Raw genomic sequence first — 8854 nt, forward strand, 5'->3', positions numbered from 1 at the left:
ATCAGCCAGGTTCTGGCAACCAATTTGCTTGCTATGGCTGAGGCTAATACTCAAGGTATTGTTCTTTTTTAAAAGAATATGATGATGGGATGGCCCCGGCGGCATGCGAGCCAGACAGAGGCTGCCACCGCCAAAGCAGTGCAGGGTCTCCGGGCAAGCGGCAGAGTCAGGCGGCTGGATGCAGTGGACGGCAGAGTAAATGGACATAAGGCTATACATAAAGCTAGACATTTATTACTTAAAGAAAGGAAAACATAGACATACACAAAAAAACAAAGACACACATACATACACACATGCACCCACCCACCCACACACACACACACACACACGAGAGAGAGAGAGAGAGAGAGAGAGAGAGAGAGAAGATGGCGGCGGGAGGAGGGTCAAAAGTGGCTGGGATGGGCGTGGTTAGTTCTTAAAGTGTCCCAATGGAATAACACAAGGTCCCTGGCAGAATGGTAGCAGAAAGATTGTAGGGAAACTAAAGCCTCTAAAATAATCAACTTTGAAACCTGGGCGGGGGTGGTGTATATGTAAGGGGAGAATGGTAGAGAGAAGGGAGAAGGGGAGGGTTCAGGAGAGCTTGGGGAAATGGGATGGGTGGGATGGAGGAAGGGTAAATATTGGAGCAGGAAAGTAAGTATCTTAACTAAGGAAGCCATTTTAGGGTTTGCAAGAGACTTGACTCTAGAGGGCTTCCCAGGTCCAAGGAGAGAGCTCCAGTTTGTTCCTTAGGCAGCAGAGGAAAGGGTGTCTGAACTGGCCTTGTCCCATAGCCACACTGATGAATATCTTGCATATCACCATAGAACCTTCATCTGGCGATGGATGGAGATAGAGACAGAGACCCACACTGGAGCACTGGACTTGGCTCCCAAGGTCCAAATGAGGAGCAGAAGGAGGGAGAACATGAGCAAAGAAGTCAGGATCATGAGGGGTACATCCACCCACTAAGACAGTGGGACTGATCTAATGGGAGCTCATCAAGGCCAGCTGGACTGGAAATGTTGGAGCATGTGATCAAACTGGACCCTCTGAATGTGGCTGTCAATGAGGGCTGACTGAGAAGCCAAGGACAATTGTACTAGGTTTTGATTCTACTGCATGGACTGTCTTTATGGGTGCCTGGTCTGTTTGGATGCTCACCTTTATATACCAGAATGGAGGGGGGGAGGACCTTGGACTTCCTATAGAGCAGGGAAACCTGACTGCTCTTAGGACTAGAGAGGGAGGGGGAAGAAAAGGGAGGCAGGGAGGACGTGGAAATTTTTAATAAATAAATTAATTAATTAAAAAAAGAAACCTGCCTTGCAATAGATTTATTGTCACATAATATATGAACTATAGCAAAATATTATGTGACATAACTGAAACTGCCCAGGAACAGACCATCCAAAGGAAATTCAAGATAGGAGCACCTGCCAGCACACGTTCACCAGGACACCCCTAGACAAGTGTCAGCCAATCAGGGGTCCTGAATTCCCACCTTTACTACTATAAAAACCCAACTCTAACTAAGCTAGGGGGCTCCAAATATTCCAATATGTTGAACACATGGAGAGACCGAGTTTACAAAGTTGTATAAAATAAAAGTTCTTTGCGTTTACAAACAGGACTCTGTCTCACTGGTTTTTGGGGGACTTAGCTGATCTGGGCATAACAGCCAGCACTCAGAAGGCTGAGGCAGAAAAATGGGATGCTTGGTGTCATGCTGCATAGCATGGCTGTAAGCCCTTTGCTCACAAATTCGGTGCTTTATTCTATAGCCTGAATGCATGCATTTTTTCTGACTATAACTTCTAATATTTATGTTAAACTCATATATGGGAAATCATTCTGTTATAAACTGCTCTTTTTAGGAAAAAAAACATTTGAAGATAAAACTTAAAATTGCCAGTGTTGTAAAATAAAAAAATTATAGATGGGAAACTGAAATAAAGAAATACCTTGTAACACTGAATAATTGGTATTATAGAGGAGTGTTTTTTAAGGTGCTTGTATCTACAAAACAGAGGAATACTAAAGATATACTATATAATTACCTGGTGTGAGTGAGAAGTAAACATGGAAGGGAACACACAACAAATCCACTTAGAAGTTTCCATGAGTGTGTAGGCTTTCTGGGGGTAGAATTGTTGTTGAATTCTAACTTTATTCCATGGTGATCTGATAGTACACTACAAAAATTATAGGTGATTACTACAATTTTTTGTATCTGTGGATATTTGCTTTGTTACCGATTATGTGATCAATTTTTGAGGAGGTTCCATGAGATGCTGAGAAGAAGGTATATTTTTTTCTGTTTGGGTGGAATGTTCTATAAATGTCTGTTAAGTCCATTTGGTTCATTACATCTGTTAGTTCTCTTATTTCTCTGTTGTTTCTGTCCGATTGACCTGCCATTGATGAGAGAGGAGTGTTGAAATCTCCTACTATTAGAGTGTGGGGTTTAATGTATGCTTTGAGTTCTAGTAATGTTTCTTTTACATATGTGGGTGTTTTTATATTAGGAGTGTAGATATTCAGGATTGAGGCTTCCTCCTGATGAATTGTTCCTGTTATGAGTATAATGTGTCCTTCTCTATCTCTTCTGATTGATTTTAGCTTGAAATCAATTTTGTTAGATATAAGTATAGCCACACCCGCTTGTTTCTTTGAATCATTTAATTGGAAAGCCTTTTCCCAACCCTTTACTCTGAGGTAGTGTTTGTCTTTGAGTTTGAGGTGTGTTTCTTGTAAACAGCAGAATGTTGGATTCTATTTTCATATCCATTCTCTTAACCTGTGCCTTTTCATAGGTGAATTGAGTCCATTGATATTAAGTGATATTAATGACCAGTGGTTTTTTACTCTGTTTTTTTTTTTGATGGTAGTATTTGTGTGTTTTCCTTCTTTGAGTTGTGCTGGTGGAGGGTTGTCAGATGCCTGTCTTATTATGGGTATTGTTGGCTTCCTTGGTTTGTGGTTTTCCTTCTAGTGTTTTCTGTAAGGCTGGGTTTATTGCTACATATTGTTTAAATCTATTTTTGTCCTGGAATATTTTGTTTTCTCGATTGATGGTAAATGCAAGCTTTGCTAGGTATAGTATTCTGGGCTTGCATCCATGGTCTCTTAGTGTCTGTAGCACATCTATCCAAGACCTTCTGGTTTTCATGGTTTCCATTGAGAAGTCAGGAGTAATTCTGATAGGTTTCCCTTAATATGTTACTTGACCTTTTTCCTTTGCAGCTCTTAATATTCTTTCTTTATTTTGTGTATTTTGTGTTTTGATTATTATATGGCGAGGGGATTTTTTTGTGATATAGTCTATTTGGTGCTCTGTATACTTCTTTTACCTTCATAGGAATATCTTTCTTTAGGTTGGGAAAGTTTTCTTCTATAATTTTGTTGAATATATTTTCTGGGCCTTTGATCTACAATTCTTCTCCTTCTTCTACCCCTATTATTCTTAGGTTTGGTCTTTTCATGGTGCCCCATATTTCCTGGATGTTTTGTGTTAAGAATTTGTTGGATTTATTATTTTCTTTAATCAATGAGTTTATTTCCTCTATAGTATCTTCAGTATCGGAGATTCTTTCTTCTATCTCTTGTATTCTGTTGGTTATACTTGTATCTGTAGTTCCTGTTCATTTACCCAGATTTTCCATATCCAACCTTCCCTCGGTTTGTGTTTTCTTCATTACCTCCATTTCATTTTTCAAGTCCTGAACTGTTTCCATTACCTGTTTGATTGCTTTATCATGGTTTTCTTGGGTATCTTTGAGAAATTTGTTCATTTCTTCTACCTTTTTGCTTGTCTTCTCTGTTTCTTTAAAGCAGGTTTTCACATCCTGTTTAAGGTCCTCTATTATTTTCATAATGTTTTGTTTAAAGTCTATTTCTTCTACTTCTTCTTGAATAGGGTGTTCAAGTCTTATTGTTGCGTGATCCCTGGATTCTGGTGTTGTCATGTTGCCTTTCAGATTGTTGGAGGAATTCTTGCATTGGTGCCTGCCCATCTCTTCCTTCAAATGTAGCCAGGAGAGTCTTGGCGTCTTGGTCCAATCTTTGCTGTGACTGACTCTCTGGGTGGATGTCCTCAGCGCAGGAGCAGGAACTGTTCCTGGGCCAAGGACCTTGCAGACAATAGGGCAGGTTTGGGGTAGGCATGATCATGTGTAACAAAGAAGTCCCTGCAACAGGAACTGGAGGGGTCCTGTGCTCCATTCCTGGACTGGGATGGCACACACTCACCCGTCTGGATGGATCTCCTCAGCACAGGAACAGGAACTCCTGGAAGTCCAAGGACCCCACAGACAAAAAACTAGAACAAAGACTATCTAGAAATACTGTTGGGAGTAAAAAGCAAATTAGGTGGGTGGGGACATGAATCCCTCACAAGCAGGTAATAAAGGAGCAGTGTGATATGGGAGAAGGGGGAATGGGGAACTCCTTGCCTAAAAAGCAAACATTTCAATACTCAGGGACAAGGGATGCTTGTTTTATAGAACTTGCCGAAATTTACATCAGGACAGTCTGCTTTTTTCTATAAAAACCCTTAGTTGTCCTTAGAATGGGAAAAGGACACGTTTAAAAGGTGTTACATAGGAGCTAATGCAGGATTCTGTGAGGGAAGCTGAAATTTGCTTTTTTATTATTTATTTATAAAACATTTTTTTTTGTAAAATAAAACTTTTGCTACAGCTAAATCACCCTTACAACAAAACAAGACACCTTTAGTTTTTGAAAACTAGATTTATTTCCTTTGCCAGTGTACCCATTTGTAATACCATATCAGTAAATAAGAAAATATCTCAGTAAATAAGAAAATATCTCCTTCTAATCTATGTAGTGCTCATAATTTATTTAGATTTAATTGTAAAGGACACATAAAAATATAAATCATATAAATCTTTGGAGTACTGATAATATAAAGAAAAATAAAAGAATGAAGAAAATTATATCTCAATGCAAAAATTTATATTATATTGTGTAATGGTGTCTAATAAGTTGATAAAATAGACAATATACTTTTAGACAGAAGTTTCTGTCCTGCCCTTTCCAGCAGCTATTCAATCCCAAATAAACACACAGAGGTTTATATTAATTATAAACTGTTTGGCCTATTGCTCAGGCTTATTACAAACTAGCTCTTACAACTTAAATTAACCCATAATTCTTATTTATGTTTAGTTAATTGACTTGGTACTTTTTCTCAGTAAGGCATTCTTACCTTGCTTTCTCTGCATCTGACTGGTAACTGACTATATCTTTTCTCTTCCCAGAATTCTCTTACTCTAGTCAACCTGCCCATACCTTCTGCCTGACTACTGGCCAGTCACTGTATTATTAGACCAATATGATCACAAATCTTTACCCTGTACAAGAGCACTATGTCACCGCATATATTGAATATACATAATTTTAAGACATGATTAGAATGGTGAGATTGAACAGTTGTCTCAAATTTCATTTCAGTGACCTAACCAGGACAGAAATCCAAGCAACAATGTCCTTCTTTGTCCTCATAAATCTTTTAAAAATACAGTTTATATTATTATCCAATGTGTTTAAGAACAATGTACTTATCTCTAGACTAAAGTGACTATTTCAAACCATTGCTATTTCTTGGTTGACTACAATATAAGATCTGTGTGAGACTAAAGCATTGAAATCCTACCTCCTGACAAGTCTAAAGAACCATGAACTGTCAGTTATAAAATTTGCACAACTGCATTATCATTTTTCTCTCTTTTTCCTTTATAAAACTGAATTGACAAGGAAGAATGGCTCTAACTGGCCTGAAACAATTATTTTAAGACATCTGAAAAGATTTTCTAATAATCATTCTTTAGATGTTAAAATGTTGCTTATTTCTAATATGCAGAAATACAAATATCTTTTCAAGTATATGACACTACCCTATAACTTTTTTCTCCTGGTCAACTTTCTCTCTCTCTCCTTCTCTCTTTCTCCTCCCTTTTCTCTTTCCCCTTCTCTCTTCCCCTCTCTCTTTCCCCTCTCTTTCTGTGCATCTGTAGGACCCACCTGTGAATGTGAAGTGAAAGACAGAGAAGAGTCATTAGACTTGGCAAGAGGATGGAGCCTGCCTCTTTTATTTCTTGCTGTCCTCTATCTTTATTATGATGCTGCTCTTTCCAGAAGAGGTACTAACACTAGAATATCCCCCAGAGATGATTTTGTAATGGACAGAATATCTCCAGGGAGTCCATTTTCTAGACTAGCTCTCACACAGAAGAATGTTTAGACTGCTTAGACTGAAGCACAGAACATGTACTTAAGCAGTTCTGGCTTCCAGAGATATCATGAAAAAAATTAATATTTTGCCAGCAAGGTGTGGCAGAGCAGAAGGTTTCTATATCCCTTTTCCAAGAGAAACATTCAATAAATAACTACCATGAATATAATCTCTTTTAAGAGAATGCTAAAATTAACACAGAAAACACAATAACCTTGTGAACACAGTAAGCACACACAATGAAGTTTCATTTACTATCTGACTATCATAAAGGAAATGTTTCTCTCACAGGAAATAAAAGAGGCAAAGAAAATGTAGTAAAGCTATTCAACGAAATCTTGTCATTTGTGGCAACATGGTTAACCTTATGGGATATTATGCTCGTTTAGCAATCCAGACAAGGAAGGCTAATTCTTTTCACATATGTGAAATAAAAAAGTGAAATATAAAGGCAGAAAGAAAAATGTTGCTTATAAAAGGCTGGATTCTTTGAAATTACAATGAAAAATATGAAGAATTTTATTTTATTTTTGCATTAACAATATCTTGACTTTTAGCTTTCGAGTAACACTTATTCATTAAAGAGATTAAATTTTGCTTAAAATTATATTTTTTCAATTTATTATTTCTAGACAGTTTCATACATTTATATAATGGATTCTACTTCTTTTCATTTCCTTCTTCTCTCATCCATCTCCCACTGACTCTTTTCTTACTCAGTCCTCCTCCTATTTTCTTGTCTTCCTTTTGTACATGGCAAGCTAAGTTTCATTAGAGTTACTTTCCTGAGCTTAGGTGGGAAATTATTCAGTAGAATAAGGGCAACTTATCTGTGACTAGGCAACTGAAAAAGTAAATCCCCCTCAACAAATGTTAGTTGCCAATAATCCCTCTACAAGAAGTAGGGTCTCATGGATCCCTTCCTTATTCAAAATAAAATGTTAATGAGTTCTTGTAAGGATAGCCAGGTTAGTTGTGAGTTCATGATTGCCACAGCTATGTCAAGCTGAGAAGACCTCATTTTTTGATGCACATCTCCCCTTCTTGGCTCTTTTCTTCTCTATGCCTCCTCTTGTGCATTATTCCCTGAGGTATGGGAAGAGTGTTATAGCTATCTCAGTTAGATTCCAGCACTATGCCATCACCAGGTCTTAGCACTTTGACCAGCTCAGTTATGTGTAAGAAACTTCTAAGTTATCAGTAAGAAACTTCTTGGTGAAGGCTAGAATGAGCACTAACCTTTGGGCATAAACACTAAGAATTTAGAAGATCAAAGAGAATGGGTTCCCCAAAAGCCAGTACAAGCTGTAGGGATAAATCCTGGTGCCACTGCAAGTGGCCCCACAGTCTGTCCCAGCCATACAACTGTCACCCACATTCAGAGGGACTAGTTTGAACTTATACTGGTACCTTCCCTGTCTGACTGGAGTTGGTGAGCTCCCATTAGCTCAGGTAAACTATTTTAGTGGTTGTCCTCATCATGGTCTTGATCTTTTTGCTCATATTCTCACTCCTCCCACTCTTCAACTGGACTTTGGGAGCTCAGCCCAGTGCTCTGCCTAGATATAGTAGGACAGGCCTTGCACCTTCTCCAAAGCAGTGTGCCTTATCCCTCCGAGAAAGACTGGATGGGGGGGGTGGGTTAGGTGGGTAGGTGGAGGAAATGGGAGGGGGAGGTAGTGGGAACTGGGATTGGTATGTAAAATGAAAAAAAGTTGTTTTCTTTTTAAAATTTAGGAAAAGAATGTGTGTGTGTGTGTGTGTGTGTGTGTGTGTATGTGTGTGTGTGTGTGTGTAAATTTAGAAACCAGTTTGGCAACATGTCCATTTAGTAAAGCAGTAGTAATAGGTTCCCCCTTAAAGCTAATGATTCTCAACTCATGGTTTTTGACCAGACTGGAAAACACCATTCATAAGATCTTTCTTGTGAAGTAGACAGGTTGCAAATCCAATAAGAAAGCAACTGTTTAACCACATTATAAGACTAGAGATCACTCCTTGCCTCTTAGGTCATTATTGTACCTCCCACAGTTCTGTTCCAATCAGAACTGAATAGGAATATTAATGCCTTTCCCACCCAAGAAGCTGTAATAGCACCTTCTGTAACTTTAAAAGCTACCTAGTATGAAGGCATTTACCAGCTCACTATGAGCTTGATGTGTCTATTACCCATGAAAAAAGGGTGTGGTGTGTTCATCATTAGAAGCTTGTTATCATCAGTTCTTGAAAGAGCCTATATTATTGGGGGGCAGGGCTTTGGGATACATAATCAACAACTCAGAAAGAAATGTCTTACCCTAAGACATTTTTTCCCATAATTTGTGACTTATGGGAAAATAATTATTCAACCATAAAGGGCACCTTCAGTGATACTTTAATTTTTAGATAGTATTTTCACTAACTTTATTAAATAGCAGGCTCCCATATGACTGACTGCCTTTTACCATATTCTTAGCTGTGATCACTCTCCCTTCTTCCCCCATTCACTTCCCTTACTTGCTGGCTAGATTTTTCTACCCTAGTATTCCCCTCCATTTTCATGAATGATGTATTTTACAAACACTACTCCCACCCTCTTACGGACCCTTCCTATCATTCTTATTTTAACTGAAC

The sequence above is a fragment of the Myodes glareolus genome, chromosome 7 (genome assembly GCF_982192425.1).
Source record: "Myodes glareolus chromosome 7, mMyoGla1.1, whole genome shotgun sequence".
Classification (NCBI taxonomy): domain Eukaryota; kingdom Metazoa; phylum Chordata; class Mammalia; order Rodentia; family Cricetidae; genus Myodes; species Myodes glareolus.